A 17,305-nucleotide genomic window follows, 5' to 3' on the forward strand; every position below is an offset into this window, starting at 1 on the left:
TGCACTGCCCTGCCTTGCCTTGCGCTGCCCTGTCCCTCCTTGATTTTTGCTACCCTGCGTATCCTTGACCTTGCGCTACCCTCCCTTGCCTTGCACTCTCCTGCATGGCCTTGGTCATCCTTGCTTTGCGTTGCCTCGCCCTGTCCCTCACCTTGCGCTGCCCTGCGCTCAAAACTTCAAGACAATCTTTTAAGGTCCTTATATAGGTCAAGGTCAATTGTCTAGACATATTTTCTTGCAATTTAGAGCGCATGGCAGGGCAGAGCAAGGCAAGAAGGGACAGGGCAGCGCCAGACAAGGCAAAGGGGCAAAGTTGATTCTGATTGGCTAAAGATTCCAACTGAGAAACAAGTTAACGTCCTCAACTGCTTCGAGAAGGAGGGTGTTAACTCTTGATCCATTTCGATTGTTAACCTCTGACAACTAAGAAACCAACCTAGAGCCCAAGACAAAAGCAACTTCTGAGAATAAAGTTATGTAATAGCTTAAAATATTCAAATAATCAGCAATCTCCTAAAACTTTCACAAACCTCTGCTTCAACATACTTTAACACACCTTTTAACAAATCTCAAACTTTACCGCTTCTTCACATGGTCCTGCTACAAGGTCATCACAACGGCAATAGCAGATTCTAGCACAGAAACTTGATTTTGTTTTGATGGTCCTTTTAAAAGATGCTGCTTTCTTTTTTTTTACCGGCACGTCTCCATGAGAAATTCATCCGAAGTCTAACTGCTTTCTGATTTTAAAGACTACCAGTTGATGCCGTCAGTACAGCGGTAATGGGTTTGCTTTCAGGGCAGCAAACGGATTACTCGATATCTTTCAAATCAACTCTTGCGAGTCAACTCCGGACAATTTCACTTCCTTCTCTTTAACTACTTAACCACTTAACTTAGTGACAACTAAATGACAAACTTAATCCCCTAATTGGCAAACCCCTGCGATGGCACTGATTGTGAGACAAGACTTCCAGTTTTAGCTCTTCCACAGCCGAATAAATAAAGACTTCAACAGTGATAACACATGTAGGCGGTAGATGAAAAACAAGATTGAACGTGCATCAAGGTAAAGCCCTGAAAAATTCGACTACCCTTTATTGTCGATCACAAGCGTTTTGATTAAGAAATTACAATAAAATGTTCAAAAAAATGAGAAAAGGTTGAATCTATTTTTTAAAATTTTATTTCATAATTTCATCACCCCCACAAGCTATGTTAAGATTGAAGCGATATATTTTGCGTGTGTTAACGTATGATAAGGGTAAATTGCTTGCCTCAGTTCAACTGGAAGGACTTAATCTGCCACTAAGAATATATTCTGATAAGAATATATTTTGATATACTTTGATAGAACGATATTTATCGCGCGTTCACTACTCCAATTTGATTATTATCGTCAAAGTAGTGCCAAAATTTTTCCAATACAAACTTGTGAAAAATTATCATAGGCGAAGTATCTTTTCGACTTAGAGATCCAAGCCATTACGAGATCAAATTGTGTATTTTATGAATTGCAAGCGGATTCCGCAACAGGCCAAAAACAGATTTGTAGCAAAATCCGCACAAAAGCTAGATTTCTTTGCTGTTTAGGATCTTATTTGCTGTTTAGCATTCCACGAACAAATATCTGAAACACTTTATTGCTCAAAAATGTTGCAAAAACAAGCGAATTTACAAAATCCTCAGCAAAATTTCAGGAATTCCGAATCCATTATTTTACTCATTACAATTTTGCGGAATCGGCTTACATTTGCGGAACCTGCTTACATTTTGCGGAATTCGCTTAGATTTGCGGAATTCGGAACAACTAGGTATATTCGCTAGTAGCTATCAGCTAGGTAGGCAAGCCGACAGAATTTACGTTACAGTTATTTGCGCGCGTAAGCCACAGAAATTTTGTGAGTAGAATCCAAGTACATTTTGGAAACGGATTACAAATTTGTGCCTATACAGTACACCACTTGGCCTCATAATGACAGCAACATCCGTCAAAAATGCTTAGTTAAAAAGTCGAAATTAAGTGCAAAATATAAGCGAAAACGCGAAATATACCGCGACTTGAATGTCCCATATAGGCCATTGGTAATTGTTAAACCCCCATAACCCATTTCATCACAAAAAACAATCACAGATGAGACATCATTTTAAACTTGAGCTCTAGGCGCGAATATCTTTTTGATTAATTAAAAAAAAAATTCTGCCGAAAATCGCTAGATAAAAAGTCGAAATATTTGTCTGGAGAAAAAACCCCCCGGAGCAAAAATTTTCAAAGACTTTCTTCAAAAGTCGTAACAACAAGACTGCTTGAGTATCACGGCAAATCCCTAGCTGATATTCCGGACTGCACTTAGGGGTTAATGAAAAATTATTTGGTTGAAAAGATAATTAAATAGCAAAAAAAGAACTTTTTTCAAATTTTTTTGCTTCATTTTATCCCCTACGCGATTTGTTTAGTACAAACGTATGTACTTAGCATCTCGTATCCCACTAAAAGACTATATGACTTACGTCAATTCAATTTGGCTCGATTTAACCAGCCGCTTACATATGTTACGCAGAGGCAAAACAGAGATTGGCATCAATTGCGATACACTGCAAGCACAGCCTTGCAAGCTAGCTAATAGAAAATGAGATGAAAATTACATTATCGGATTTTTTTGGCAACAAAATTAACTTCAAAAAAACAAAAAACACAACCACCAGTATTCAATAAGCTTTTGAAATTTACCGAGCGGCCACTCAGCCGACAACATCTGAGTAGACGCCCATTGAGGCGAAAACAAAAAACTGCCATAAGCAAAGGTTGTCATAAAAATTTTGAGAAATTAAATTTTAAAAACTTGAAATCTTGCAGCCCTAAGATAAGAACGACAATAGCACATAAACTAAAACCATTTAAGCCGACTACAGCTATTAAGCGAAAAAAAGGAAAAACAACGAAAATAGACAACGTCAGGGCTATTAAACTTTACAAATTACAGGAGTAAATCAAAAATGCTTGCAACTCGAAAACACTCGTGCCTAAAACTTTTTTTGATAAGCTTAAGCTAGTTTGAGAAAACTTGATCACTAAACATTAATTTTATTCCGCTGGGAAATCTGAAAATAAAATCGACTTTCGACACCAGAAATCGATCAGAATTTTTGTGACGTTTACACTTAATCTGTTCCACAGTGGAGTTTGCCTTCCTAAACAAAAATTTTCACTTAAATCGACTCTTAAAAACGAAAAATGCTGATGGCCCAAGACAATTCGCTGATGTGGAAACTAAGACGACAAAACATAAGCAGACAAACAAAAGTCCGACAATTCAATTCTTCGCGGAATAAATTTTCTATTTCATACATAGTAAAAAAACAAAGTGCAGCCGCGACTCAAAACCCAAACTTATGGGTACAAAGGCAACTTCTTCGCGTAAAGGGCAAGTGGGAACGAACCTAGAAGGTTCAGAAATAAACAAGTAAGAAAAGCAAGCAAGGTCTGTACGAAAACTTGTTCACAGAAAAAAATGCAAATTACCGATTACCAGAAACTTGCTTTATGACCTGATACTAGCAAAATTAACAATTTGCAAACCTCTATAACTTCACAAAAAGACCACAGTTAATTTTGTTTTACTTCAGCTCCAGTCAACAATAAAAAATATCATAATCTTAACCAATGAAATTTTGCAGTCCGTTCATAAAAACTATCCCCACCATAAAAATTCGAAAGTACGAACAAGAAAACTGCTCGTTTATCAGGGCAATGCCCTGAATGATCCAACTGCCCCTTAATCTATATCGAATAGTTTTTGGGAGAAAAACTTTGAAAAACTATAAATTTTGGACAATATCAAAGATCAAGTGGAAAGTTTGAGTCATACGAAATTAATATGACCAAACAGCTAGCCTCAAACAATTTTTTATTGTGCCGGATAATTCACCACCCTCAAAAATTCGCCTTACTCTCTCAGAATTATGGATAAAACCTACAACGCGCGCATAAATTAGTCCAGAGCATGGCCAAGTTGGCAACTTTCAAACTCCTAACACTTTGCAAAAAATAATCGGAGGTAAAATATCTTTTCATATTTCATTTCAAGGAGTCGATATGTTCAATGGAGCTTAATTTTTTTGTTTAAAAATATTATTTTGACCGCCGAAAGTTGACTGAAAAAAAAACCACACCAAGCATAAATATTCCGTTTTCTTCGAAAGTCGGAACACTGGAACAATAACAATATCTATAAACAATCCAACTTTCAATCACTAGCATTTATCAAATAAGTAACAGCAACGTGATATGTTCAATGGAGCTTAAATTTTTTGTTAAAAAATATTATTTTGGCCGCCGAAAGTTGACTGAAAAAAAAAACCACACCAAGCATAAATATTCCGTTTTCTTCGAAAGTCGGAACACTGGAACAATAACAATATCTATAAACAACCCAACTTTCAATCACTAGCATTTATCAAATAAGTAACAGCAACGTGATATTTTCAATGGAGCTTAATTTTTTTGTTAAAAAATATTATTTTGACCGCCGAAAGTTGACTGAAAAAAAAAAAAAAAAAACCACACCAAGCATAAATATTCCGTTTTCTTCGAAAGTCGGAACACTGGAACAATAACAATATCTATAAACAATCCAACTTTCAATCACTAGCATTTATCAAATAAGTAACAGCAACGTGATAAAGTTCTTGCGATAAACTCGACATAACGTATTTCTAACGTATCATTTTATTAAATGCAATAAACATATTGTGTAGATATTCTCTACGTGTCTCCAAAAATTACAAAATTCAATAACACTTGGTGACTATTTCGATAATAAACATCTGTTCTTGATCTTGGACTCAGTTAACACTTCTGTTATGAAATTGCCGGAACTTTCTTTGGTGTTGCGACAACTAACAGCAAAAAGACAACTCGCAAAAAGGACAACTCGCCATCTTTAAAGCAAAAGACGACTTACAAAAAAGTCAACTCGTATCAAACTCGAACAAAAATTATGTTTTCCTTTAACCGATAGTGGAGCTTGCCTTCGTTTTAACAAAAAAAATGAACTGAATTTAAAAAAATCAAAAATTGAACCACGAAAGAGTAAATTTGAGCCTGAATAAAATTTATGACTTTTTCTGAAAAAAAAAATCATCACGACCTATATAAGAGCCAGAACTGCGTTGATCGAATATTGAAAACCAATACTTTTTGAGTCGAATAAAAAGAAAAAAAGACAAAAAATTATAAACTAAAATCGGTGTTAGTAAACTAAAAAAACATTAAAAATAACATAAAACGAGTATTTAAAATGCAAACATTTTAAAATTTGTGTGTTAGTTGACAACAGATGGAGATGGCTACCAATATCAGCGGCCAACGAAAAAAAAAATTTCAGACAAATGTACGAAAAAGTCACAGCTGCAACACTTCAAACTTAACTTAATTAATTAGTCTAAAAGGTACTAGTTTACTTGTAAACATACTAGGAAACTTAATTGATATGCAATCAACGAACCACTATTTAGATGGCCAGCAAAGAAAAAACTGCTCCAGTAAATCTTGGCGCAGTAAGGTTAGAGCGAAAACTCTGCTGCTTTTTTAAAGTTTTTTGTCTTCAATTCTGCCGCAGAATGAAAGCTTTCAATTTACAACCAACTTGAAATACAAATGCCGTGATAAAAAAAATCTGTCGTGCTAGGAGATGAACCGCTTCATTTTTTTAAAATTGTTTCAATGCAAAAGCCGAGCTGGTTATCAGTTCATGCCAGTCTAATTGCAACTCCTAGGGAACAGTAAGAGGTAATGATGACCTACTGCGAAGAGGCGCGGCAATTGAATTAGACACTCCTTCTGATATCAAAAGCCCCGCGTGACCGATATGGTACGTAAACAACAACAAAGAGTTATAATATTCTGCTATCTGCACCAATTGACAACCGAAACCGTTGCCAGTTTTCGGTTAAACTCTCATTCCTGGCAGTAGGTTACATCCAAACATCAAATTGTAGAAAACTTAGAATTTGTTGCGATTAAATTTCTGGGGACCAGAATGCTAAACCAGATACAACACAAACCATTGTCTAGACACAATAAAAATTAATGACTCCTTTCGAACCTCTAAAAATTGACTTTAAATAATCATGGAATAAGCGTGCGATTTAGATGCGAAATTTTATTTATGGATCAATTCAATGTCGTAAAAGGTTAGCAAAGGTGGGATTCTATAGGTAGCCAAAAAATTCAAATCCCGAGGGAGGTCTTAGTAGAAAAAATTATAACTTTCAGACCCTTTCTCGAAGCAGTCAAGTTTTTTATGGCACTTTTACTTTAATTAAAAAATAGTAGCTTTTGTTGTTAGAGGCTTTGCATGCGCACCAACTTTTTACATACATGTAAGCACCAGCGGATTTAGGGGACGGAGGATCCCCCGCCCCCCTCAGGGATTCCACCCCCTGCCAACCCAAAGGGTCCCACCTTTGTACTATTTAGATCTATCCATTTTTAGCTGACGGGCCCTAAAAGTTTTAGGCGCCTTTGGCGCCAAAATAAATTAATTTTGAGGGGGACTTTTTTGGCCTGTTGTTTCAAAATTTCCCCTGCGGCCCAGAAAATTTGGTCAAAATGAGGTCATTAAATTGATTTTGGAGAGCTCAAAAAATCAATTTGGTCGAATTAACAAAAAAGGTCGACAAAATTTTCGATTTTTTTTTTTGAAAATCCGCCCCCCCCCTCGAGAAAACCCTACATCCACCCCTGCATGCAAGCGCATCTTATGTCAAGGATAAAAACATTACAGATCCCTATAAATATTCGTGTCCAGCTGGTGACCAAAGCTAATCGTTCAACATTTATAACATTTGTTTGTACCTGATTCTGCGAACCAACAAAAAGCCTACATTTCAGTGCACAGCATCAAACTTGATTTTTTTAAAAACCCTTTTAAAAAGATCTTTTGGAAGCTATTTTGCTTGATTCCTTATTGTTCCAACATTCGAAGAAAATGGTGTTTTTATTCCGTACTTTAGACCAACAGTTTTGCTAGTCCTAAGACTCGTCCGGCCGCTTCAATTATTCTGCCCTTTTGATCAAAAGCTCATAACAGCCAAATTGAAGACGTTGTTCCAACTATGGTTTAGCGAAGCGTTCAATTTCAACCAATCAGATTCGAGCTTTTTTCTCTCGTGTTTTCAAATTTGATTTTACGAATTTGGGTGAAATAAGACCCGACCTGTCTTTCATGCAAATTTGATCTGATTGAGCTGATATTTGTATTCCGGTAGAACAAACAAATACTAGCAAGAGATAGAACGGCTGAGGAATTTTCTTTATTGGCCAAAAATTTCTCTCTGTTGAAATATAAATTAGATTGTCTGCAGCCAAGTTTTGAGTATCGGATTGAAAACGCGGCGCCGTTGCAGTATATTTTTTGATTGACATTAAGGGACGTTTCCCTCTTCCATAAAGCAAATTTTTCCAAATGCTTTCATCAAAATGCCACATATTGAATTAACTTCAATTTTCGTAAACTAAAAATGTGGAACGAAAACAATGAATTGTTTCTCTTGTAACTACCAAAACATTCATTATTTATTGAACATTTTTCTTTGCCAGCTAAAACATTTTAAGAAAACGTGCCGGGTATGCGTAGATTTGTATGCAGTAATGACAGTTTATGTACCCTAAGGTCTTGATTTAGCCCAACTGAAAAAACAAAGTGTTATACTTCCATCAAAATAGCCAAAATTCAAATAATAAACCGATTGATACATTTTGATTCAAGCACAAATGAAAAATTCGCCGAATCAAATATGTCGGAAAAAACTTCAGATCACAGCTTTTGAAACAATCACTTTTTTGTGAGATTTGAAAAAAATGCTTTGAAATGTGACGTCAATTGTCAAATATGTCTTTACAAAACATAGAGGGATAATGAAAAACTCTCTCACCTCTCCTAAAAAAAGAAGAGGCAGAGCGAAAAAATACTTGACAAGATGTTTAAAAAGAAAGCGCTACAATTACGAGACTGATTAGAAAGCATAAATGAACAATATATTACAAATTGGTGTAATTTATGACAGATGATTGAATTTTCGGTCAAACAATCAAACTATTCTGAAATCCAGCTTTTTGGTTACATTTTCTGTACAACAATTTAATTCAGAAATATGATTGAATCGTCTTATTCTCAGCTTTGCAGCTGAAACATATTTCGGCCGTCCTTCCTTACTGATTATCAAATGCTTTATGCTCCGGTTAAAAAAATTGTACAAAAACAAAACATGTACTTAGAACGCTGTGAATTCATTCTTCTTACCTGATTATCCTCCTTTTTTATGAAGTTCTTTTGATAAAAACATAATAGTGGAGAAAAATCATGATAACCTAATTAGCAAGACCTTAGAAACCAATAACTTAATGCCATAGTGAACGCAAAGACGAAATTTAACACCGAAAATTGCATACCAGTAGCAATAATCTTATGTCAGAATGACAAGAATAAAATGCGAAAAAAATTAACCTAAAATGATACTGGACAATTTGGTAAGTATCCCGAAAAAGGCAGGAATGTAAAAATTGCAATGATACAAAGCAAAGCGGCATAAAAAATTTGAGATTCGTTTGCGTGAGTTTCAGTCGATAATAATCAAGTTTTAAACTTAAAAACTGATATTAAGCATCCGGACAAAACGAAAAAAAAACTATCTCAAATTCGGTTTACATAAAAAAAAATGAAGACAACACTCGCGCAGAATTTCAGCAGAGTTATTAAAGTAGAGTTTGTTTTCAAAAACTTGTTAATTAGAAATTTTTGCCCAAAAACAAATCAGCGTTTTGTTTCTTTAGTGAATCAAAAGTTACGCCAAACCTACTGGTTTAATTGTTAATAAAACTATATCAAAGTGCGACTCTTAGGTAGCCCAACAAAATGCAAGAAAACACAGAGGCGCAGAGGAGCTTCGAATCACTTGCGATACAACGCAATCACAGCATTGCAAGCTGGCCAATAGAAAAATATACAAATAACAAAATCGAAAAAATATGTATTTTACTTTAAAATGAAAAAAAAAATCGTAGAAATAGCTAAGAAACACAACAAACAGCGTTAAACAAATCTTATATTTTCTAAGAGCCAAACACAGCCAAACACAGCCGATCTAAGTCGCTTGTTGAGCCGAAAACAAAAAAAACCTAAGAAATTGTTGACAGAAAATTTTTTTGAGCAATTAGGTTGTAAAACTTTGAACTTAAGCAAAAACAAAAAAAATGATTTTTTATCAATCAATTTTGCCCTTGAAGCGACAACACTAATCAAGGTTACTACCACGAAAAATTCATCTACAATGAAAATTGTTGACTGCACAAGAAAATTCCACAAAGCGGCAACTAAGCCGACAAAACAAGCAGACAAACACAAGTCCGACAATTCAAGTTTTCCCGGAATTTTTTTTATAATACAATACATACTGAAAAAAGGAAGGTCCGACCGCGACTCGATCGCAGAACTTAGAGTACAGAGACGATAGCGTTACCTCTTGACCAAGTAGGGAAACAATCTCAAAAATGCTATGGTTCACTAATAAAGTAACTTCAAATTCAACTTCAGATGTAAGAAAAGTTGTTTACTGGGAAATAAGTCATGTTCCCGATTAGAAGACTCTCACTTTTGCAAGTTGATTAGACTTCAAATATTTTAAAATTGTTTGTATAACAAAAACTGGTGTTTTATATAACAAAAAGGACATTTTTTGGGTACCCAACAGGAATATTTTTTACACAAAAATGAAAACATCAACACTTTTCTTGATTTTTGTTGGGCGACATAAGAGGCTCAGATTGATATAGTTTTATCAGCATTTAACCCAATTAAACCATTAATATAGTTCTGTCTTCAATGAAACCAGTGGTAATGGTGAAATTTTTGATTGACTAAAAAATCTGTCTTAGGGATAAAAGTTTAGGCCCCAACTTTGCAAAAACAAATTGCACCATATCAAATTTAAAACACTTTTTGCCGCCATCATTATTTGTCTAATATCAACCCCATTTGATAAAAACAGGTTTTACATTTCAAATTTTATTCGATTTTTTAAGATAAATTAAATCAACACTTCTGCAAAGCAAAACAGAAATAGAGGCGAAGCCACACTTAGAAAGCAGAAGCGAGAAAAAGAAGGCAGCGTAGTTTTTGAGAAACTCAAAAATTGAAGGAGTTATCGCCTTTCTAAGGTGATTACTTTTTTCATCAAAAAATAAGGACGACACATTTGTGCAAAGAAAATTCACAAAACCTCAGATTTAGCAGGGAAGCTTCTAAAAAGTCCAATACTTCAAAAATATCAAAACTTGGATACAAAGATACAAGATCTAAACAGCAAAAGTAAACTATGCAAAAGTGCACCAAACAAATAAGCAATTTTATTTGCAAATTAGGTTGGAAAAAATTGGATACCGTATTATGACACTACGCTACGCTTGTGTAGAAATTGCTCGTAATATGAAGAAGCCCGGTAAGGAATCTGATGTTGAACAATATCTTATAAAATTTTCAAAAAATGTTCCCGCGCACCCTAGGTACAGTTAACTTAAGATATTTTGCACCTAAAAACACATCAATAATCAAATAGTCTATCTCAACTCAATTTGGAACGACTTCTGTGCCGGATTGAATCACCGGTTGCGCTTTAGTTAGAACGAAATATATCGCTTGTTAATAATGCCAAATTGGCAATTTCTAAACCCCCTAACTTTTCGAAAAACTTTCGCATATGAAATTGATTTTCAAATTTGAGCTCACGGCTTTAACTTTTCTCAGATGATGTTAAAAAGTGGCAATTGAAGAAAAGATGTTGAATTGAAGTAAATAATTGATACTTCGGTTTAATGAACGCATCCCTAACTTTAGTAGCAACCAAACTTGCATTTGTTATTAATCAAAAACTTGCATTACGACAATTTAAGCTTGATTTTTGAAATGAAAAGTAAATTACGAACAGTAAATTACGAACAGTAAAGAAAAAGGTCATTCCTGAATGCTGCAAGTAATTTTTTGGTAACTAAAAAATATAGAAACAATCAAGATTTCAAATTAACACTTCGCTTTTCAAAAACGAAAATCACCAAGAAAATTATGATTTTGCAACCACCCTTACGTCTTTATTCTTGCGACCAATGAAAATGACAAGATGATGCGAACGACTCAATGTTTGCTTATTAATCTATTGAATGCAAAACAAATAATTCAAAATTGCCCTTCAAGTTCTTTTTTTTTCAGAAAACGTATTCAATTTGAAAGTTAACCTAGAAAATTAATGAATGTCTGCATTTCAAAATTGAATAGTTTCCTCTTATTCTAGATTAAGCTAGAAAAAATAATTGGGATGTCTGTATAATAATTTCAAAATTAAAAAACCTCCTCCTCTAAGAAATGCATTCACGGAGTCGTGGGATAATGCACACATATAAAATTGTCTCTTTAGGCAAAAAAGGAAAGATCAATTCCCCCATCGATTGATTTTCTTGAATTTGCATTTCGCTTAATTGCTAACGGCCAAACCTATTTATCACATTCCCCTAAGACTCAAAATAGACTATTGTCTGAGACGCATTTTTAGAGTTGGTCTCTCGAATGAATGAAAGTAAGTGGATTGAACTTCGAGATGCAATTCAAATTAAGTGCAGGTCGATCGCACATGCGTGAATAGATAACTTAGTTTCGTTCTGCGTTTTTTTAGGCCTGCTATAAAAAACAAATGAGGTAATTGACCTAGTCGAATGAAAATTGCTCTCCTTATTCACTTGCTGGCTCCTACTCTTTGTGATAACCAAATAATGAACAATTGCTTAGATGCATGCCAGAACTAACTAGTATGTTGCTACTAATTTGTGAAACTTGAACACAAAGCTTTATCTCAAAACTGAGACAAAAAAAAACAAAAAACAATAATAAAATAATTTCAGAAAATGAGCAAATTATATAGCAGTGAGCCTTTAATATAAACCAAACAAGAGTACGAAGGATATAAATCCCAACAAGACTGCTCGTGTCAGGGCAAAGCTTTGAATGTTCCGACTGCCATCTAATTGGTCTCGAATAGTTTTTGGAAAATTAAGTATTGGAAAAACTATGACTCTTAGGCTGATAATATTAAAATTCAAGTCTTACACTTTGAGTCGTGTATAGAAATAATAAAAGCAATGAGCTACCTCAATTCAATTTGGAACAACTTCGTAGCGCGGGAAAATCCGCCACGCATAAATGATTTGCGATGCGCATTTAACATCATCAAAAAATCTTCAAAGCGTGCATAAATTAGTCCAGAGCATGGCCAAATGGCTATTTTCGACCTCCCAGAACTTAGCAAAAAACGATCGGAGGTAAAATATCTTTTTACATTCTTGATTCATGGAGTCGATATCTTCAATGGGCAAAAACTTGTTTACTAAAAACTATTACTTCGATCGCCGAAAGTTGACTGAAGACAAAAACCACACCAAGCATAAATATTCCGTTTTCTTCGAAAGCCGGAACAATAATTCTAATAAAACGCTTAACAATCGCTTTCAACCATAAAATTTGATTTTTTTAATGTCATATTTTGCTGATTCTTCTAACGACTTTTTGCTGTCAAAACTTACAACCTTAAAGCTCTTTAAATTTCAAGAAAAATGTATAGTTGACCTTTTTTCTAAATTAAATTAGGCCAATTTAACAAAAACTAGATCAAAGTAAAAACTTTGTATTCCATTGGAAAATCAAAAATAAAAATCGAGAGCGCATGTGCTGTAATTGGAGAGCACAATTTGCTTAATATTTAAAAATTAAAATTTGAACTCGAACGATTGAACTCAAAAGGTGCATATATAACAGAATGCATTATAAATGCATTATTATGTATGAGTCACTTTGTAATTAAAGCTTATAAAGACTTTTTCCAGAAAAAAAACTATTAAAACTCCAAATTATGATCACTTTTGTCTGATCTTAATTATATTCCAGAAAACGCGTTTTAAAATTAGTCTTCTTGTCCGGATAGCAAATCAGCACAGTTGAAAAAGACTGCCCATATCAAGGCAAAGCACGGAATATTCCGACTGCCCTTTATTTGGTCTCAGATAATTTGGTAAAATAAATATTGGCAAAACTATGAATTTTAGAATGATAATATCAAAACTTAAGTGTAACAATTTGAGTCGTGTATGGAGTTAAAACCAATTAACTGCCTCAATATTGTAGTGCGGGATAATAAAACAAGCAGTTTGAGCCACAATCATGGCAGGTTACTATAGTGGTGAGTACTCGGCTGGCCACATGCAGATCAAGAGATCGATCCGCCGAGAGAAAAGAGTTTTGTTTAAGTGGTCTCAATAAGAAAACCACCCCTGTAGGTATATATATTTTTGCTACTTCGTAATATATATATATATATATATATATATATATATATATATATATATATATATATATATCTCACTTTTTTGAAAGTCTGAACAATAAATCCGATTCAATTCAGCGGTTGTAGCGTCACCACTTTATATCGCCAAAAAGAAACATGTACAAAAAAGGACAGAAACCGAACAGGGTATGAAGACTGAGCCGCATGCCAACAAACCGCATTATCTCGAAGCCAAAAAATCCCCTGAACACGCAGCAGTTTTTATCGGATAACACATTTCTTAAAAAATAGCGTTGATTTCATTTTTCTTGAAACAGTTTTCAAATCTGTTTTTAGGAAAACAAGATGTAACAACCAGTAAACTATTTGAAGCGGAAAATCTCAACAGTTGTGATTTTTTAACTGATATAAGTCGAGTACGTTTTTGTTCCCATTATCCATCATTTAATTATAAGAAGATGATAACAATTTGTTTTAGCAATTATGGACAGTTGATGAATTCCGTTTTTGTCCAGTAGGCTATATCGAACAAAATTAACAAAAAATTTAACGCAGTAATGTTGTGCGTGCAATTCGCATCGGAACGATAAAACTCGTATTATGTAACGAGCTTTGCTTGCTTGTTGCTCTTTTTCTAGTGAGTGTTGCAGTGGGCTATATTGTTCAGTCTTTCCAGATTAAAAAATCTGGATTATTGAAAATGTTTGTTTTTGCTACTTCGTAACTTCTCGCTAATTTTCTCGTAGAAAGAAACAGGATACGAGATATCAAAGTTAGCCGCTGAAAGAGAAAATAGACAGCAGAAAATTGGAAATGAGTCAATGAACTCAACGAGAACAAAAAATGATAGATTCAAAACATGTTTCAACTTTCAAATTTCGAAGAAAAAATACATCGTGTTGAAACTTTTTCAATTTTAATTATCTTTCATGCTTGACATTTTTTTCATTCAACTTACTCAATGACAGAAAACTGGATCAATAGATATTTTTTCCGCAGGGAAATCTACAAACTAAAATCCACAATCTAAACCAAAATCAGTCAGTTTTTTTTTCGAGCAATTTCCTCTTTCGTGTATAGGGCAAAATTACTTTTCTTTTGCAAATAGAATTGAATTGAACTTTTAAAAAAATCACACCGCAAAAAATGCAAATTTGAGCGTGAACTTTTTGAAAGAATTTTTGCAGAGCAAAAAAAAACGAAAAACAAAATCACAATGACCTATGTAAATGTCGTCACAACATTCACTGACCTTGAAAAACAATTAATTCCTGCAAACACTTTTTATTTTAATTTAAATAGTAGTAGTAAAAGAGACTTCAAATTAACTATGGGGAATTACTTAAACTGAGCAAAAATACAATCAAAATTGTTATGATACTATGAACAAGAAAACATCGGCATTTCAAAGACCACGTACAAAAAACATTCAAGTTATATTTTGATGAGCATAAATTGTTCAGAAAGATCTGAATCTACCTGTTTAAAAACGAGTCTATAATTTTGTCAACCGACCACTCAACAAAGTCATTCACGACATTCTTCATCCGATGGAAAAAACTTTGAAGATAATTTATGATGATTTCCGCAGCTTCAACCTCGTGAAGTGGAAATAGCGTACCAATCGAGTAGGTTGCTGAATGTCGAAGAACTTATTGAAATTTGAGCAACTTGCGCCCAGTCGAACAGAAGAAAAAACTATAAGATTTCGTTCAATTAGTTGGTAGAATATTGGTAATGAACTTGACCGTTAGCACCATTTAAGACCATCACCATTGAAATTCTCAAAACTTCGCCCACAGAGTAACCATACAGCTGAAGTGACACCACGAACGATCTGAGAAGATTAAACTTCGCCGAAGACGGAACATTTCTCGGTACACAATGCCGAAGGTAATTAAATAACCTTCGAATTTTTTTAAACTTAGATCTGGCATGGATGTCCCACATGCTAGTATGTTCAAGGTCTAAATCAGTGCTGCAACCGAGAAATGAGATTTTGTTATTGCCGAGAAACTGTAGAGCCTGATGTTTCAAGCCAATTGGTAACACGCCGCATTTTGGTACAGTAAAATTTAGCTCATGATCGGCAGAATATACATTCAGAACATCTAAATATGCCTGCACATAGCTAGAAACAGGGGAAAGGTACGTGTTCAATTCAGAATCATCTCAGAAAATCCCAAATATCTCTGTGAGAACATTCGAAAATCCAAGAAAATCCAATGTACTCTAGAAAGTCAACTTCCAAGTCGAAATTGCAAACCGCTTTTCTCGACACCGAGAAAAAGTGTAGGCAGTTTTTCATCGTAGCTGAAATCAAGCTGCAAGTTCTATAAAATCGCGCATGACTAGTAGCTCAATTTAAGACGGAAAGGGCTTCAAGATTGTACATCACTTTGCTTCTTACACATTCCATCGAGGTACCTCATTGTTTAGGACAAAAAAACACCAGAATCTAAAGTCCTTCTCGCCAAAACTGGAATTTAGGCTATAAATAAAAATTACCAACACAATTGGAAAAGTGCCAATAAAGGCAAAGAAACCGAAAAAGACCGGTTGTTTCTTTCTAAAAACGCGCTGACTTTGAATTTCAGGAAAAAAAGATAAAAACTATTTGTGACACCAGAATCAGTAGAGAAATTTTCTATTCCGCTGGAAAACGAAATTCGCTTTCGAAACTGGTTGTCAATCGCGTATTTCGAGCCGCTTGTGCTTTTGTAATTGGAAAGCTTAATTAGCATTCCTTTTAGCAAATGAAGTTGCATTGATTTTCAAAAGTAATCAAAAGTTAAACCGCAAAAAATCAAAACTGGCTTGAAAAACTTTCCTAAAAAAAAAATCAACACGACCCATAAAGTTGTCTTCACTGCGTTCATTGACACTTCGCCTTCATTGATACTACTCCAAAAAGCATTTTTTACAATGTTCATTAAAACAGCTTCTTCTAAATATAGAAATGAAGCCGGCAATGAAGTCCGACATTTCAAATTGACCCAAACATGTGATCCCAAAAGAGGTGTCCAGCATTCGATAGAGAGCATCCGCTTACGTGTAATTTTGAATCCGATTTTAATTGTAAAAGCAGACAAGATAAACTTACTCAGAAATTGAGGCAGCTTAGACTTTGAATGTCTGTGACAAGTTCAAAAACACAAGAAAAATAATAAATTCAGACTTACGACGCCCAGAACTACATTTCAGAAGACCTCAAAGAACATTGAAGCACATAGATTGAAACAATAAAAAATCCACTAATGAATACCATGAACGGATGTATATGGGAGGAACTAAGCAAAAATCATTGAACATGTCCTGACATATCAATACGCTTAAATTTCTGTCTATTTTACGTCTTAACTCAAAGTACCATCTCTTCGTTAAAAATACACGTTGCTACAAATATAGAATTCAGGTTTCTATTGATTTTGCCTTTGCTTTTAAGGCCATTACTATAAATTATCATAAATAATCGTCCTAAAACCGTATCTTGCGGAACACTTCGCCACATTACCATGAAGTAATAATGATCTTCAACCTCAGCCGTATGATTATAGACAACCTTACAAATCCGATAATTGCATCTTCCAGTTGTCCAATTGACATTTGCATGAGGGGCCTAGGAAGGAGAGTCTTTTTACTTATTCCGCTCAAATTATCATGTCTCAGTTTATTAAAGAATAAAAGAAACGGCAAGATTGTGATTGCGCAAAATCGGTACGAAACAGTATCATAGTTTGAGAAACGCGTTCATTTACTTAATTAAGGGCTGTTGAGTTATTTTGGGCAAAATAAGTAAAACGACTCCAGGGGGGGGGGGGTGGCAGGAGGACCGCACATTGAAAGAGCGTTCTTTGTTAAAACAATGAGGTACCTCGACGGAAAGTTGAAGGAAGCAAAGTGATGTACAGTATTAAAG

The 17,305-nt window shown here is 34.5% G+C and overlaps 2 protein-coding genes across 2 annotated transcripts in view; both read right to left on the reverse strand.

The window, feature by feature from the left end:
* The window catches only part of LOC134839041 (CTD nuclear envelope phosphatase 1-like), a 346,443-nt gene that overhangs the window by 104,949 nt on the left and 224,189 nt on the right, over window positions 1–17,305 (reverse strand). The gene's annotated exons all lie outside the window — the stretch shown is intronic.
* LOC134839039 (bromodomain-containing protein 1-like) overlaps window positions 1–17,305 on the reverse strand; it is a 390,829-nt gene that overhangs the window by 10,347 nt on the left and 363,177 nt on the right. The window lies entirely within an intron of this gene.

Source organism: Symsagittifera roscoffensis, chromosome 2, assembly GCF_963678635.1.
Source record: "Symsagittifera roscoffensis chromosome 2, txSymRosc1.1, whole genome shotgun sequence".
Taxonomy (NCBI): Eukaryota; Metazoa; Xenacoelomorpha; order Acoela; family Convolutidae; genus Symsagittifera; species Symsagittifera roscoffensis.